This window comes from Lacerta agilis, chromosome 4 (assembly GCF_009819535.1).
Source record: "Lacerta agilis isolate rLacAgi1 chromosome 4, rLacAgi1.pri, whole genome shotgun sequence".
Classification (NCBI taxonomy): Eukaryota; Metazoa; Chordata; class Lepidosauria; order Squamata; family Lacertidae; genus Lacerta; species Lacerta agilis.
In genome coordinates, this window is record NC_046315.1 from 74,426,219 (window position 1) to 74,444,216 (window position 17,998).

A 17,998-nucleotide genomic window follows, 5' to 3' on the forward strand; every position below is an offset into this window, starting at 1 on the left:
AAAGCAGGATTAGAATGGGAACATGGGAAGGGGGCTTAACTCATACGACCCAACACTGCATTGCTGAGGGAAATTTTCCCCATGCTGCCATTAGCCCTAAGAGTTAAGCTGCCATTGACAGCATCATTGGGGGTGAAAGGAGATTTTTCTTTGGGACCAGCACATGGAGAGAGAAAGGGTTAATGTCCCTCCTTAAATGTCGCAGTCCCAGTAATAATCAACAGGTCCGTCTATTTGGGATTAAAAAAAAAACACCAGATATGTTGCAGTTGTGGTCTCATAGATCATGAGACTGACAGACTAGTATACAATACTACGCAGGAATGTAGTTTTTCTTCACAGTTTTTTTTTGGGGGGGTTTGTTTTGTTTTACCGTTGTGAGCCTGTTGTAAGGCATTCATGATTTGTGCCCAATGTACAATCACACACACACACACACACACACACACACACACTGGCACTCCTCTTTGTTTTCCTTCTTGAAAGAAAGGAAGATTTGTATCTGGAACATTTTGCAGACATAAATCCACACAGGAAGAGGTGTTTGGAAAGCATTTTTTTTTGTTATTGTTTCAAAAGCTGTAAAGATTTATAAGGTCCTCTTTTTGTTACAGCCTAGCAAAACCGAACTACCGGGAGCAGCTCGTTTTTCAGTCCCCTACCAGTTTGTTGGCACAAACATTGCCTCTCATTGCTTTGCGAGAACTTTATGTCCTCCTTCCAAGAACTCTAATCCGTTTTCCGATCAAAGCTACAAATCTCTGCAAACAAGAATGGAATGAAGAGGCTGGAAAATAAGAAAAGATGGTATGTGTGTGTTTAGATAGATAGATAGATAGATAGAGATAGAGATATCGATCTGTCTATCTGTAGAGTAGTTAGCAGGGTGCAGATGCAAACATGCAAATGTTATTCACAATTTTCCATGTCACACTTTTGTAGGGGGGGGAATGTATAGAGTTTTTAGATGGAAATGTATAGAGTTTTTATATCTCTTCACTCCTCAGAACAGTCAGTATCCTAGAACCCCAACCCTGCATAATCTATCATACTGTATTTACATCTCTAATTAGAAGCAATGAAACTAAGCTGCTTCAGCCAAAGTTCAGGTGGTTTGCCTATCTTGCCGCATTTCTGGATAGCCGTGACTCTCAAAGGTCCTGGGTTCAAGAGAGGCCTTTCCCATCACCTGCTCTTTCGTCCTTTCGGCTAGAGATGTTGAGGATTGAACCTGGAATTTTCTGCATGCAAGGAACTGGCTTCCCTCTCTCACAAGACGCACCTTGGGAAGTTAGAGGGTGCTTTGGGGCTCAGATGGTTCTCATTATAAGGGGGAACTTTGCACCTGGCTCCAAAGCATCCAGGGATTTCAAAAGCATTTAGAACTGGGCCCAGAAACAGCTGCTTGTATTAAACCAGTGATACAAAACCCTTTTCAGCCCAAGGGCCACATTTTCTTGAATGCAACCATGCGGAGGCCACATGCCAAGGTTGTGTAGGACGAGAGGTCAAAAATGGGTGGCACCAGAGGTAAAAGGTGGACAAAGCAATGAATGTGGCTGTTTCCTTTGCATTGTGAGCTACGTGCCAAACATGCAAAAGTCGGAGGTTTCTGCACGCACATCTCTTCATCCTCTACCCAGGCAAGCAGGAGGTCTTATCAAAGATGCAAAAGCTCTGGAGGAAGGTGCAGAGCTGTTCCAGTGAAGATTGCAACCTGGGCTGAGATTTGGGCCTGGGAGAATCCTGAAGGCTGACTGGGGAAACCCAGAAGATCAAATTTGGTACCCAGGCCGGAGGTTCCACATCCCTGTCTTAAAACATGTATCGTATTTTCCCGTGTATAAGACACCCCTATTTTTTAAACATAAATTAAGAAATTAAGTTGTTTAGCTTTTGGGGTGGGGTGGGGGAGGTCACTTCCGCCAATCGCTCACCTGCCTGCTTGCCACTGCCGATCACACACCTTGCCACAGCCAATAATAATAATAATAATAATGATAATTTATTTATACCCTGCCCATCTGTCTGGGTTTCCCCAGCCACTCTGGGCGGCTTCCAACAGAATGTTGAAATACAATAATCTATTAAACATTAAAAGCTTCCCTAAACAGGGCTGCTTTCAGATGTCTTCTAAAAGTCTGGTAGTTGTTTTTCTCTTTGACATCTGGTGGGTGTTCCACAAAGTGGGTGCCACTACCGAGAAGGCCCTCTGCCTGGTTCCCTGTAACTTGGCTTCTCGCAGCGAGGGAACCGCCAGAAGGCCCTCGGCACTGGACCTCAGTGTCCGGGTAGAACGATGGGGGTGGAGACGCCCCTTCAGGCCCAATTGCCGCAGCCACAGCCAATTGCCAGCAGGCCTTGCCACCACAGCCACCAATCACCTGCCCAATCGCCGCTGCCAATCTCCTGCTTGCTGCTGCCATTAATCGCACGCCCCCCCTGCATTCACTATCTGTGTATAAGATGACACCCAATTTTTGCCTTATTTTTTTTAGCAAAAAGCATAATCATATACATGGAAAAATACGGTATCTTCCCTCTCCAACTTGACGGTTCTTCGTGCTGATCTAGAGTGCATCAAGAAAACAGTGTGGTTCTGTTTACTTACACACACAAAAGATACAGGCTGCTCTTGAAAGAAAATTCTTCCAAAACCAGTTCCCCAAAAATGCACACAAGCAAGCCATAATACAGTTTTAAAAACAGATACAAGCATACATCTCACAGCATGCTCAGCAGTATGAAATACTGTACTGCTAAAACCAGCATGAACCAACACGACCATGTGAAAAACCAAGGCACAGCCACAGGCTAGGCACTATAAGCAGAAGTAGAGTCATGGGTCTTTAATGACCCTTTGAAGGAATCAAGGGATGATTCCTGCCTAAGTTCAAGTAGGATAGAGTTCAATAACTGTGAGGCCACCAAGAAGGCCCTGTTTCGTTTACCTGTCATCCTAGTTGCCTAGGCACTTAAACAGGGCCTCTGAAGTGGATCTTAAGACACAGGCAGGTTGATTCAGGTGCAGGTGTTCCTTGAGGTAACCTTGTGTGAGGGAGAAGGACAAGCAAGGCTAATTGCTCATGCTTGCTTTGGCATTCCCCCTTGCAGTTAACCTGATTGTAAAAAATAAATAAATGGGTGGGTCAGAAAAGGAATGTCAGTGGGAAGGTGAGTCAAAGGAGATGTTCTAGCATGTACTGTGGCGTCACAAAAGGCAGTCATTGGGAGGAACAGACATGATTGTTGGCCAGGAGTGAGACAGGAATGAGAATCTAAGGATGGGTGAAAGGAATACAAGTCTTTAAAAAGGTGGGAGGGAATCTCATACAGGTGAGGCTTAAAGAGAAGAACCCAGATGGAGAAAAAGGGAAATGTATTATGCAAAGGGAAGAAGGACCAGGCAGGAAATGCTGTGGGTTGCTGGGGATTAACTTAATTTTTGTTTAATGAGCCAACAAGAGAATCCTTGTGATGAGTAGGAACTTGACCTTTCATGAAACTGAGGGATCCACAGCATGTTCTGTCGCTTTCCACAGCATGTTCTGTCGTGTTCAGGGATTCAAAAGCATTTAACCAGATGCCACCTAGCCCCAAACAACAGCTGGGTGCCTTCATTTTGTCCTAGTTGAAGTTTCTGAACCACCTTCAAAGGCAGCCCCACATGAATTATATTGCACTAATCCAGACTGGGTGCTACTAGTGCATGCATAGAAGAGGCAAGGTTCATTCCAGCACCTGAGCTTCCCCAGTTGACTCAAATAGCACTCCCAAACTGGGCACCACCAAGGACCGAAGGTAAAGCTGCCTCCATAAGAGTTGGTTTCCCCACCTACAGGGCTTCTGTCCTATCTGCTTCAACCACTTCCACATCATTCAGACCCAATTCAGAGGTCCAGCATTCTCCTTGGGATGAGTAGATGGGAAAAGAATAGATCTGTATAATGGTGACACTTCAGCACAAACCTCCAGATGACTTTCCCCCCACCAGTTTCATGTGGATGTTAAAGAGCATGGAGAACATAATAGAACCCCATAGGCCACCAACCAAGGGTTGGAATAAAAGCTCCCAGAATGAACCTCCAAGACTGATTCCCTAGGCAGGACTGGAGGCAATGTTATACGGGGCCTCCTAGGCCCAACCCAAACAACCAATCCTGAAGGATACTATGCTCAATGGCAGGCATAGGCAAACTCGGCCCTCCAGATGTTTTGGGACTACAACTCCCATCATCCCTAGCTAACAGGACCAGTGGTCAGGGATGATGGGAATTGTAGCCCCATAACATCTGGAGGGCCGAGTTTGCCTATGCCTGCTCAATGGTATTGAAAATTTCTTTTGTGTCCAGATTAAAAGAAAAAGAAACCTTGGTTGTAAGGATGTGAGAGGAATGCTCCAACTATTGCTGCATTTGGCCAGTCACCAACCAATTATTACGCTGATGTAGAAGTTTTGCAGTTGTTATGCATGGCTCGGAAAATGTAAATCCTAACAGTTCAGCGTCTTTTGCTACCTGATCAACTGGAAAGTGTCGGTCAAGGAGTACAACCTAGATATTTGGCAAGTATTTGCTAAAATAACAGTAATTGGTTTACCAGAAAGACACACATACAGAGAGATTGGATATGAGTTGGTTAATTTACTGAAAGTGTTATTCTTATTTAAGAACAACCCACCCAGTATGCCTGCCCAGGTTTAATCGATAATTACGTGTGGGTCTAGTTGAAGTAAAATCCATGTTAAGCATGGTGTTTTCTTATCTATGCATTTGGGAAAACAGGGTAACAACGAAAAGAGGTTGGCGCGTTTGCTTTTTGCTGCTGCCGCCCAGCCTTGTTGGTCAGGAAGGCTTTTAGAAAGGACCGAGGAACACTAGGATCCTCTTTCCCCTTTCCTTTCCTTTCCTTTCCTTTCCTTCCTAAGAAAGGGAGTGGGGATCCAGGATATTGAACAGGGGTGGGGAACCTATGGCCCTCCAGATGTGGGATTCTAAATACTTGACCATTGATTTCGCAGACTGCAGCTGATGAGAGCAGTAGCCCAAAAATGGCCTCAAGGTTCCCCATCACTGCCATAGCAGTTTAGAGAGGCATTTGAGAAATGGCTATTATCCATGCTCTTTCAAGAGAAAAGGACCTGTCGCCTATGCATGGCAGGAACGCACAGGCAGCCCATTTTAAAAAATTGCTACACCCTATTCTGCTCTCTCCATGAACTTTTGAGATATGTGGGTGGTTCTGTAAGTCAACCGTTGTTTGTTTAGCCTTGAGTATGGCCATGTTCAGAATGTGCGTATACTCCAGCCTTTTCAATAGTGACTCCTGAGCCCCAGCTTTGATCAGATGAATGAAGCGCTTGCATAGTTTGTGTGCTTTTTCAAGGCTGCGGTTGTCCATTTTGTCCTAACTTTTCTTTTCCCTGGGTTCTACAATAGGTGGCTTAAAAATGCAGATGAACCAAAAGTCCCAAGGCTGAATGCACTATTGGATTGCTTCTGCATAGCAACTTGAAGTCCTTATTAGTATGTACAGATTCTAACCTTCCCATTCTTGAAGTAAGACACCCTAAAAAACAAAACAAACACTCTGTACACACCATTTTTGAAAACATATCCTCTGTTCATTTATTATATTACATTACATATTTCTTAAGGGGAAATATGTAATGTAATTGGCAAGAGATGGCACTGTGGTCTAAACCACAGAGCCTAGGGCTTGCCGATCAGAAGGTTGGTGGTTCGAATCCCCACGACGGGGTGAGCTCCCGTTGCTCGGTCCCTGCTCCTGCCAACCTAGCAGTTCGAAAGCACGTCAAAGTGCAAGTAGATAAATAGGTACCGCTCTGGCGGGAAGGTAAATGGTGTTTCCGTGCACTGCTCTGGTTCGCCAGAAGCGGCTTAGTCATGCTGGCCACATGACCCAGAAGCTGTACGCCGGCTCCCTTGGCCAGTAAAGCGAGATGAGCGCCGCATCCCCAGAGTCGTCCGCAACTGGACCTAACAGTCAGAGGTCCCTTTACCTTTATAAACAAATAATGTGGGGGAAATCATCATATGTCATTTGTTCCAGAGTGTATGGGGTGTTAAGGAAAGGGTAGTACCTCTGGTGGTCCACCTTTGGTCTCTACCCTGCATATAGCAATTACCTGTAGCACCTAGAAGCTGTCAGCATGTGACAGCGGTCACAACCTGGGAACGGCTATGACCGGCTAAACCAGGTGAGGGTGGTCGATGGGTCTTAAACCCTCAGTTACTTAGGGACTACCTCTGTATGCAAAAACAGGCTCTGGCAAATTGAATGGATGAAACTAATGGCGGGTCCAGCAGTTAAGAAGGCGGTTTCTGCACATATTGTAGAGGGAAGTGAAGGCTAAATGGGGCTCATTACCCTGAGAAGGAAGCCCATCTAGGAGAAGGAAAGCTGATCCTAAACCTCTGTGGCCTTGTGGGATATCTTCAGGAGAAGAAAAGGCTAAGGAGAGAAGAAGAAGAAGAAGAAGAAGAAGAAGAAGAAGAAGAAGAAGAAGGAGAAGGAGAAGGAGAAGGAGAAAGAGAAAGAGTTTGGATTTGATATCCCGCTTTATCACTACCCGAAGGAGTCTCAAAGCAGCTAACAATCTCCTTTCCCTTCCTCCCCCACAACAAACACTCTGTGAAGTGAGTGAGGATGGCAGACTTCAGAGAAGTGTGACTAGCCCAAAGTCAGCCTGCAGTTGCATGTGAAGGAGCAGGGAATCGAACCCAGTTCACCAGATTACGAGTCCACTTTTTTTAACCGCTACACCACACTGGCGCAAATCCAGAGTGGAGTGCCTAAGATTGTTGGATGGCGCCTTGTATGCCTCCTTCCGGCAACTCCTGCAGCCAAGCTGGTGCCAAACGTATTGCTCTGCTTTCCTTTGGACCACATCAGCGAGGCCGAGAGGCAGGTCTTGTCGACTGGGCAGGCCTGGATCTTTATGCACACTGCCCAGACTTGCACCCCACAGAGGTCACTTTGGTGCTGCTAACACAACAGTTTGACTTCATCCATGGAGTCATTGTCTCTTGAGACTGACATATGTCAACAACAAGAAAGCCAGTTAGTTTTGAGTCCATATCACTGATATCAATGGAACTAAAGGGCCCTGGCAATTTATTCTTATTGAGTTAAATGGAACTATAACTCTCTCTCTCTCTCTCTCTCTCTCTCTCTCTCTCTCTCTCTCTCTTTTCTTGGTTCTCCTGAATTCAACTTTTAAAAATTGCATTTCATGCATGAGTCGCATGCAGTTATACTACACTATTTATATGGCAACTGTTCAGTCTGGAGTAAATCATCAGTTTGTTTTAACAACCTCCAGAAATTGTTTAATCTGGCATGTGCAGTAACCCAAGATGTTTTGAATCAAGGGTAAAGGTATTACGGTGGAAAATAGGAAGTGACCCATTAATACAGAAATATACACAAAGCCCACCTTGGAAGCCTGCTAAGTCAGAAAGCGGGGAAATGAATATTTATAAGTGAATAAAAATGACAAGATACAAAAGTTGCCTGCTGTCGACTCACATGCATTTTCTCTGTTACAAACGTAGAAGAAGCATGGCGGGGATTAAACATTAAATAAACGAATGGAAGGAAGAAAAGAACCATGTACCTTCCATTTAAATATCTTGAAACAATAGCAATGCACTTTAGAGGACTCCTGTCTTTTACTTATTTTGTGTTCGTGCATGAGAGAGAGAGAGAGAGAGAGAGAGAGAGAGAGAGAGAGAGCAAAGAGGCTACCTTTCTTTCCTCTGATTCTGCTACTGGAAAGAATTAATGAGGTCTTTTGTTGCTTTGGGAAGCAAGAAGCGTTCACAGAGGTGTAAAAGAAACCAATATCTGAACTCTCATTTATGATCTTCCCCGGGGCTTATCCAGCATGTCATTGGGGAGTGAAAATTGTCTCGATGGGATCTGACACAATGCCATACCTCCCTGCTCACATGTCACATTCAGACACCGAACATTCCCCCTGAAGACAACACCATTATTCTTACCCGACCTCTTTCTATTGCCCATATTTGCTAAAAAACAAAGGGCAAGCCCTATCACCGTATATAACATAGACAGCTAGGGCTGTTGCTGCATCTTGGGCAAACCATTGTTCTGCCTCAAGCTCACACCCTGTTCTCCCCATCACACCCTTTGTTATTTATAGCAGACGCTCCAAAGGTTTATTGTTGGCTGTTGCAGGGAGGGACAAAAAGGGATGTCTACTTACAGGCAGGCAGTTAATGGTACCCTCTGGAGTTGGGATGGGAAGTCACATCCATTAATAAATGGGCAACACAGTGTGACCTGCTGGCAGAGGAGAGGAGAGAGGAGAGAGCTAGCCGGGGATTCCTCCAGTTCTGAGCAAGCGGCTCTTCTGATTTCAGCTCAGCCGTCTGTGTTGTGTGGAAACAGGCGTCTGCCTTCACAGCCTAGTGAAAAACCCCTGTGTATCATTTTACCATATAAGGAGACAAAAGCACTGGAGACACTCACTCTTTGAGGCTCGGTGCAGCTGGCATTCGACACTATCCTAGGGAGCAGACCCTTCGCACCCCTAAATCCCCACACCCTCTTTTGTTTGACTCTGCTCCAGGTGTTCTTTTTATATGAAAAACAACTAAATAAGTGGGTTTTCCGCTCTCGTACTTACCCCCTTTTGGGGGGAGGTTTTGTTAAAAATAATCTCTGTTTTAAATTCTGCATTGCTTCTAAGCAGCGCCAGCCAACTGAAACAATTGCCGCCCACACCAAGAAAAATGCGCAAGCGTTTGAATCTTGCACAAGCAGGCACCCTGGCACACCTTCCCCCCATTAATCTTGTGTGCCTCTTCGCCTGGTTCATGTCCTAAACAGGATTATGATGTTACCTGTTTGTGCCCCCTTGTATTGGCCATGCTGCAAATTAACCTATTGTTCCAGAGAGTCAGGGTGGCCAAAGGTCCCAAGTCTCAGCAATGTGTCTGGTGGGACTGAGGGCCGGTTCACCCTAGCCATCGATCCCCGAATGAGGATTTGACTACCAAGCCTCGCAACAAGCGAATTCTGGGCACTGATTTCTGAGAATTGCCAACAGAGACTTTACAGCACCATCAAGAAACGGACACTCTTGGATTTCGTTAGGCAGTTCGTAAACAGCTCTTGACTAGAAAGCCAGTTTTGAATCATTTTAAACACACAGGGTTGAAGCACTGTTAGCGCACCTGAACACTGGTGTGCAGGCACATTAATGTCCTGTTCAGATTCTGTTTGTACTCCATTCCTTGAGTTGGCAGAGAGCGGCACAAGCTAAATGGGGAGTGTGTCTGGTGTTGATTGTTACAGAGGCATTGCCTTCCTTGAGATTGTAATCATGTAAAACCTTCCTTGGCCAGCATGCTCATTTCCTCTTTCACAGGAAAAAGAATCAGTCATTAGCATAAATAATGGGAATGAGGCTCAAAGGTGAAAATCCTCATGATAAAGTTACTTGCAGTTTAAATTTAGTGCCAAATGTAGAGCAGTGGGGCTAATCTAAGAGTGAGCACAAACCATATTACATCCAGACATACGAAATTTTGTTTAATCTCCAAGTGGAAGGGTGGCGGGGTGTGTGTGTGAACTGTTCTGTAAGTTTGCAAAAAAGTAAAAAAGTGGGCAGTGCACATAGTCCCCCCAGTTCATGGGTAAGCAAACTAAGGCCCGGGGGCCGGATCCAGCCCAATCGTCTTCTAAATCCGGCCCACGGACAGTTCGGGAATCAGCGTGTTTTTCCATGAGTAGAATGTGTCCTTTTATTTTAAATGCATCTCTGGGTTATTTGTGGGGCATAGGAATTCGTTCATTTTTTCCCCCTTCCAAAATATAGTCCGGCCCACCACATGGTCTGAAGGACAGTGGACCGGCCCCCTGCTGAAAAAGTTTGCTGACCCCTGCAAGAAGTTTTGCAACTGTTCGAAAATGTTTCCACTTTAAAAAAAAAAAGGAAGAGAGAGAGAGAAACGTATAAATACACATCACGGGGTGCCAAAACAATAAAGCAGGCAGCCCAGCTAAAATAGAGTGTGGGGGGAAGATTGACAGCTAATCAATTATTTGACTTGCTAGGCTATGTGGCTGCCCCACAGATTGGAAGCCAGAGGAAATCAGGCACAGCGCTGCAGGTGAGAAAACCTGCTGTGATTTCTCCTTACTTTTTATATATGTTTCCAACCCCAAGAGACAGTGATTGCTAGAAAAGTTGGAGGATACAGGATGTTGACTTCAACCATGCAAAACTAATGAGACAAAGTCTGTTTCACAATGGGGCCCTGTTCTCAAGCATAATGTGACCAGAGGCAGATTTAGGGGCGCACGGCCAGATTGGTCAAGCATAGTTGCAGCATCCTCAGGGAACCCCTGAGGATGCTGCAACTATGCTTTAAAATAGAGTGAGGGGAGGCAGAGGGGTGCTGAATTTAGGCATCACACAGAGTACCATTGAATTTCGAGACCCTAAGATCTGCCACTGACATGGTCCAAATAGAATGTGACACAGTAAAATGTGGAGGTGGGGAGCTTGGATCCCCATCCCAAAAACATTTTGAACAGCCTTTGATCAGAGAGGTGGGATATGCACTGGTAGGAGGTACAGTGGTACCACTGGTTACAAACTCAATTCGTTTTGGAGGTCCGTTCTTAACCTGAAACCGTTCTTAACCTCAGGTACCACTTTAGCTAATGGGGCCTCCCACTGCCGCCATGCTGCCGCCGTGTGATTTCTGTTCTCATCCTGAGGTAAAGTTCTTAACCCGAGGTACTACTTCCGGGTTAGCGGAGTCTGTAACCCGAAGTGTTTGTCACCCGAGGTACCACTGTATAGGGGAGAAATCGGCTGCAGTCAAACTCAAGCCTGGCTTTGCCACAGTTCGCACATCTGCCTTGTGTGAGGACCAGGTGCCTTTTGCACAGATTCTGGCGGCTTTCGTTAATAGCATTTTTTAGATATATATATAAAAGTCAGCTAACTTTACAATGCCATTAACTAAGCGAGGTCAGTTTCAATGTCGGTTGCATTTCACTTACATTAACTTCTCTGGCTGTCTCCTGCACTGGTACTTTGGCAAATCTCAATCAGCAGGAAAGCCAAGCCACCATGCAAACAAATATAGTGGTGTAGCGTGGGTTGCCAGCAGCCAGGGCAAGGCAAGTATCCAGGGCACTGTCCGCTGATAGGCTGGAATGAAGGGGCAATAGCTCGGCGACCTACCCAAGTGAGTGTCAAGCACCGATAGCAGGATAGGGTATTGGTTGGGAGTGATTATCTTTCTAAAGCCCGCACAAAGAGTGCCCTAGCATCCAGCTGCTGCCCAAATCTGCTCCTTAGCCTGCCCACACAAACATTGGAATATTTTCTGTGTAAGGGAGAGGGTGTGCTATTTTGGAAAAATTACTGCTTTTTTCCCGTTTTGAAATTTTGCATCCCTAAGAATTTTGTGCCCAGGCAACCGCCCCTGTTTAACTTGTTTGTTAGGATTCTAATAATGGGATTGGTTACAAAGTACAAAATTCATTTCATTCATATATATATATATATATATATATATATATATATATATATATGATAATGAAAGGTACCCACAACATAGCTATATAATTTAAAGTATACACCCTAAACTTAGGAATTCACAGCACGTGCCTCACTTCAGTCTGAAATAATCACTAAATGTCACAGTGTAATCCACAGAGCTTTGGGAGCACACAGCAGGCAGACACAGACTGGATCAGTGGCAAGGATAGCATGAAAATCTATCTAGTTTCCCAGTTTGTGGCAGACCCAAACCACAAGTCTCCAGATTCCCACTTGAGAGTGGGAGAGAAAGATCTTGCAGAAAGGCTGCATATTTTGCATTGCTTGACACTTTAAGGCAGGGCTGTTGACCCTGTAGCTTTCAAGATGCTGTGGACATCAGGCCCAGCCAGTTAAAGTTCAGGGATGGCTAGGTGTTTTGGGGTCCAGTGGCATCAAGAGGGCCACAGGTCTCTCAGTCCTTTTTACCATAGATTTAAAGGACTGGCTCTGTAATGTTGCGGAAGGAACACACTTTTCATCCATTTGCTTTTCTCACTCCCATTCTTAAGGTTCAGCTTGGGGATAGTTTTCTACACTGAACCACTCGGAAACAGATTCTTTTAGGACTCAGGGTCAGGACTTGTTGATTCGGATGTCTCCCAAATTTCAACTAAATGATCGTTCCTCTGAGATAATGGCTCTGTGAAGAAGAAGAAAAATGTTTATCCTAGCCTTGAAACAAACAGAAAAAAACAGAAAAAGAAGTGCTGTACCCCCACACTGATCAAACTATGAGTGGTGCGGGGAAAACATCTCAAAATCTTCCACTTTCTTTAAAAATAACAACTGTGCAGCATTTTTTCCACTGTGGCATGTGTTTAAGAGCATTTCGGGTCAAGAAGGAAGAGGAGGAATAATTATGATGTTTTGATTCAGGAGGGTGGAAAAAAAGCAATGATGACCTCAAAATGAAGCAGGCAGCACCATGGGTTGGATCCAGACCTAGTATCTCTGATAGCCACCTGCTGGGCCTCATCCAGCAGAGGCACCTGGAGAAGGTCCACTTGAGGTCCAGGTAGGTATATAGGAGTAGGCAGGGAAGGGGCAGTTCCGCTGTTCAAAGGAAAAAGTAAAAAATAATAAAGAAATCCTGGACACATGGAAGTCCTCAGGCAAGGTGTGAGGTGCCTCCCCAGCAAAGTGTCCTTTGGTTTATCCTCTTCTACATCTGTGGGTATGGACTTTTTGCATGGACTGCAAAAAGATCAAACTTATCCATCCTTAAAGAAATCAGCCCTGAGTGTTCACTGGAAGGACGGATCCTGAAGTTGAGGCTCCAATACTTTGGCCACCTCATGAGAAGAGAAGACTCCCTGGAAAAGACCCTGATGTTGGGAAAGATGGAGGGCACAAGGAGAAGGGGACGACAGAGGATGAGATGGTTGGACAGTGTTCTCGAAGCTACCAACATGAGTCTGACCAAACTGCGGGAGGCAGTGGAGGATAGGGGTGCCTGGTGTGCTCTGGTCCATGGGGTCACGAAGAGTCGGACACAACTGAACGACTGAACAACAACAACAATAACACCTGTGGGTCTCCTGGGCAGGCTTACCTGCTGAGGGATGGGCAGCAATAGCAGTGGTGTAATCTGCAGCAGGCTACTTGCAGATTGAGCTGCCTGGTACCAGGAAACCAAGGTTATTGACAGTGTTGTTCTCTGTGGGTATCCCAGCAGCGGCCCAAGGGTTCCAGATGTTGGCGCTGGCCCTGTCCTTAGGAAAGGTTAAATGCAAGATGCAATACTTTACACAGGGTGGCTGGGCTCAGATGTTTGGGATTTTCGCAGTTAGGAGGCTTACGGTGAACTTACATTAGGCAAGGTGCACATTCAAAGGCAAGTGTCTTTCTTTCACCCTCTATTCCCTACAATATGAGTCACACACTCACATAAATAGTGCAAAAGCAGTAATTTACCGTATTTTTTGCTCCATAAGACCACTTTTTTCCTCCTAAAAAGTAAGGGGAAATACCTGTGCGTCTTATGGAGCGAATGGTGGTCCCTGGAGCTGAATTGCCCAGGGGCCAAAAGCAGATTGTGCTTTTTATTTTACAAAGAGAAAAGGGAGTGTTGAAAGGACCCGCTCAGCAGCTGATCAGCAAGAGATGGGAGAGAGATAAGAGTCCCCGGCTCCCTTTCAGCCCCGCCCTCCTTTGTTGAATGTGCTGCAGAGGGAGGTTGTTTGTTTCCCCAGGACATGTGACTGGCTGATTAGATTATCTGTCTGGAAACAGTAGAAATGGCTCCCTTTCCTCAAGATTTTTCAGAAATGTGAGTTAAACCCCATAAAATGGGGCTTTTCCTCTTTGCTTTTCCCCCTTTGCAAAAGGAGCTTTGCTTTTCCCCCTTTGCAAAAAAAGCTGCAAAACCTTTAGCTGATCCTCAAAAAAGGCCTTTTGCCTTTGCAAAAACAGCAGCAAAACCTTTAGCTGATCCTCAAAAAAAAAAACACCCCCAAACCCCAGGGCTTTTGCCTTTGCAAAAAAAGCTGCAAAACCTTTAGCTGATCCTCAAAAAAGGCCTTTTGCCTTTGCAAAAACAGCAGCAAAACCTTTAGCTGATCCTCCAAAAAAAAAACCCCAAACCCCAGGGCTTTTCCCTTTGCAAAAAAAGCTGCAAAACTTTTAGCTGATCCTCAAAAACAAAACAAAAAACAAAACAAAACAGGGCTTTTAGAGGAGGAAAACCAGAAAAATATTTTTTTCTTGTTTCCTCCTCTAAAAATGAGGTGCGCCCTATGGTCCGGAGCGTCCTATGGAGCGAAAAATACGGTAAGCCTCACAGGAGATGGACACTCTCTATGCCTGCTAGAGAACACTGCAGATTATGGTTGCTGCGCTGTTTTCTGCAGCAAATGCCAATGTAAAATAAATTATGTATTATGTACATGTCTCCCAAACTAAGTCTTCCAAATGCACATGCAAGCAGATTTGACTTTCATATGTTATGCATTTGCTGGTGTAATATTGGTGTAACAAATGTAACATGTCGTGCCACACTGCCATTAGATTTTCCTGAAATGCAGCTATCTGATCCTAGGGCCGCTCGGAGTTTAGTAGCAGAAAACCCCCCAGCATATACATAAATCACTATTATAATCATAGTATTATTGAGGAAAAGCAGCTATCTCCATTCATACTCAATTTATAAAATCCATAAACCATGAAACCTTCTCAGCTAGGTTTCACTCAGCTAATCAGCACTGCCTGGCCTACTGATGCGGTCAAACTGAGCGCTCGATTTACTGCACGATAACTCAGCTTAGAGGAAGTCTGCAGACAGAACCGTCTGCTTAATAATCATTTCTCTTATTTAACAATGAATGGATGTTATTTAAAACACACACAACTCTTTATATTGGCAAGGCGCTTTTGGTAAGGCTTAGCAAGGCAATTCTTACTAAGAAAACAATGAAATAAAAAACTGCCTTGCACATAGAAAACAAGCACTTTTAAGGAGGAGAAGAGTTAGGGCAAAGCCATTCTGCCTGGCAAGCTAATTTTCTAAGCATGAGCCAAATTCACGACAGTGGAATTTGGGTTAGATATGAGGCAAGGATCAGGTGCAGGTGTCTTATTTTTCACAGGTGTGCATTTTATTTATTTATTTAATTCCCATTGGTTAGCATGGGCTTAGCCGGGGGGCAGGGAAGCTCCCCCCCCCTTAAATCAAGTAAATAAATAAAAATGCTTAACTAACTGACCAATTGCGTTGCAGATAACTCAGTTCTGCCCCCCAACATAATGCCCCCCCCATCAATCCTGGCTATTCCCATGTTGTTTAGTAGAAGTATATTTTCCTTTTTATTAAAATCAATTGTAGATCAGGACACAACATAATCAAATAAAGCAATATAGCATCAACAGCTATGGGTGAAATTATATGTAGAAAATAAGCTGGTTATATTTTGATCCATTATAATGCACACATTTTGGGGGTGGGGGGGAGTTCTGATTTACGGTAATCTTGATGCCTAAAACTGGGATAACACAGCTTTCCTCACTCAGAAGTTCTTGGTCCCAGAACATTTGCACATTGCAAATAAAAACAAATACTGTATTAATTTACACAGCCTACAAATACCAGTACAATCACTCTAACTTCCCCCATGCAAACATCATTTGCAGACAAAACGTAGCACTCCCTTGAGACCACTTTAAAAAGCAATTCAGGGTGATGAACACTTTACAGTGCATGTTTCGGCAGCTGTTAATGCTATTTTGCACAATCATTATGATGAAGTATTCTCCTGTCACAAGTCACACACAGTTTAGTTGGGTTTTTTTGTTTTGTTTTTTAAAGTACAGTATCCTTTAGCGCAGCTTCTATTACCTCTAATGCAAAGCTGTTTAAATATATTACAGTGGTACCTCGCAAGATGAATACCTCGCTAGACGAAAAACTCACTAGACGAAAGGCATTCGCTAATGAAAGGGTGACTCGCAAGACGAATTTCCCTATGGCCGCGACTCGCAAAACGAAAACGTTTTGCGTTTTTTGGGGTTTCCCCCCCCCCGTAAAGCCGCGCTTCCTCCGACCGTGCTTCGCAAGACGAAATTTCCGCTATACAACAGCACTCGCAGAACGAATTAATTTCATCTTGCGGGGCACCACTGTATCAGGTTTGTTCTCCAAAGCCATCAGGAAGCAACAGGAAGAGAAAAAAATTCAAAAGGCTATGCATATACTAAGGGTATGCTACCTTTTCATTTTCCAATCTCCAAACATTCCACTGCAACGTGAAAACTGAAACTAATTAAAGGTTATTTTCTCTAGAATACTATTCTGTCTCCTATGCACTCAGAGGAAGAACTTGATTCTTTCTAAGTTTACTCAGTATGCAGAAAGTCCAAATAAGTTCAAGGGTATAGACTCCCCCCCCCCAAAGTATTCGAAGAATAATAGCTGAAAATATTACATGGTACACGTGAGGATTTTAATGTTCTACAAAAGTATACGATTTGCTAAAAGTGGGGCACCCCTTATTTTCAGGTGTACTTTATTTTGTGAAAACTACGCATCCTGGCTCAAAGAAAATGGAACAGAACTTTGGCTTCCTTTTGTATGCTGCTTTGAAAAACAAACTTTTTGGAAATTGGGATAGAAATAATGGAAGCAAAACGAATGAGCACACTTACCCAGACAGTATATAATTATACTGGGCAACCCCATTTGCCTGGCAAATTAGTCTGTGATTGGTGATGAAACTGCTGCCTTTCAACACACTGAAGTAAATTAAAATAAAGTAAAGAAGTAACAGAGGCGGGTGAATATGTCAATTTCAGTTTCTCTCTGTTTCTTATTTTGCTAATTCTAAATTCAGTTCTCCACTTTTTTTTTTGCACCAATCTGCATTTCCCCCCCTTTAAAAACATTAACAACGAAAAGTCGCTAGCATTTTAGCACAGGTTTCTCCTAATACGCACAATTTTGGGACACATTACATGGCTGGAGAACCGCACTGAACAATTCAGGTAAGTGTGAGTTTCAAAGGTAAGTTTCATTTCTCACATTGTTTAATGCAATGTGAATCGAGGCAGGTTTGGCTTTAAACGGCTTTAAATGAGAACTGAGTGGAATTTGTCAATTCCTTTACACACGCAGCAAAAACATGATGAGGCATGAACCGCAACTGAGATAGCTCTTGTCACCCCACAGCAACACGAAAGAAAGCAAAGTTCACCAGAGGGGAATAAGGCCAACAGGCTACCTGGCTTCTGTCTGTGAGAAGCGACAAAAACACTTTGTGCATGCTGGTGTTCCTTAGGGTTCAAAAGAAAAACATACCAAGATTCCCTTAAGCCCCGTTCTCCTTGTAGCAGCTCTTTTTGCTCTTACCTTTTCTGCGTGCTCCAGTCAGCGAATGAGGAGACAAAAGGCCGGTACGGAGGCTTATTCCTTTATTGGATTACCCAAACTATGTATTTAGCAATTAGACTGTCAAGAGTTCGTTTGCCAGATGAGCTATAAATACAATATCTCCAAAGAAGCCGCCGTCCTGGGAGATAAGAGCCAACAGCATCTCTGCGAAGGGCTTGCCTTTTAAGGAATCGCCGTGAACAGGAGCGCAGGTCTGCCATGGAAAGGGTGGCCTTGGTCCCAGTTAGAGCAGCCCTCCAGTTCCTTTCCCAGAGGCAGCCACGCTTGTATCTATGCATATATGGACAGTTGTACAAACAATGAGTCCTGAGGCAGTTTAAAGACTGTCCGATTTATTGCCGCATAAGCTTTTATGAACTGCTCCATCAGGCGCGTGATCCAGTTTGTAATGTGCTATATAGTTTATCTACAAAGGGTCAAACTAGATGTGAGGTTGTCTGTGCACCCTGTACTTGGGATTCTTTCCTTCTTTTTTAAACCTAGCTGCAGCTGATCCAGATCAGGGCAAT

At 44.3% G+C, this 17,998-nt stretch overlaps 1 protein-coding gene across 2 annotated transcripts in view; it reads right to left on the minus strand.

Moving 5' to 3' along the window:
• The window catches only part of FHL2 (four and a half LIM domains 2), a 32,836-nt gene extending 15,223 nt beyond the window's left edge, over positions 1 to 17,613 (minus strand). Inside the window, exon 1 of one of the 2 annotated variants that reach the window (XM_033147650.1) lies at positions 17,448 to 17,613. The gene's annotated coding sequence lies outside the window, so the exon portion shown is untranslated. Of the gene's footprint in view, positions 1 to 8,251; positions 8,428 to 17,447 lie in introns of those variants that run through there. The other variant, XM_033147649.1, reaches the window with a different exon arrangement.
• Between the last annotated feature and the right edge of the window lie 385 nt (positions 17,614 to 17,998).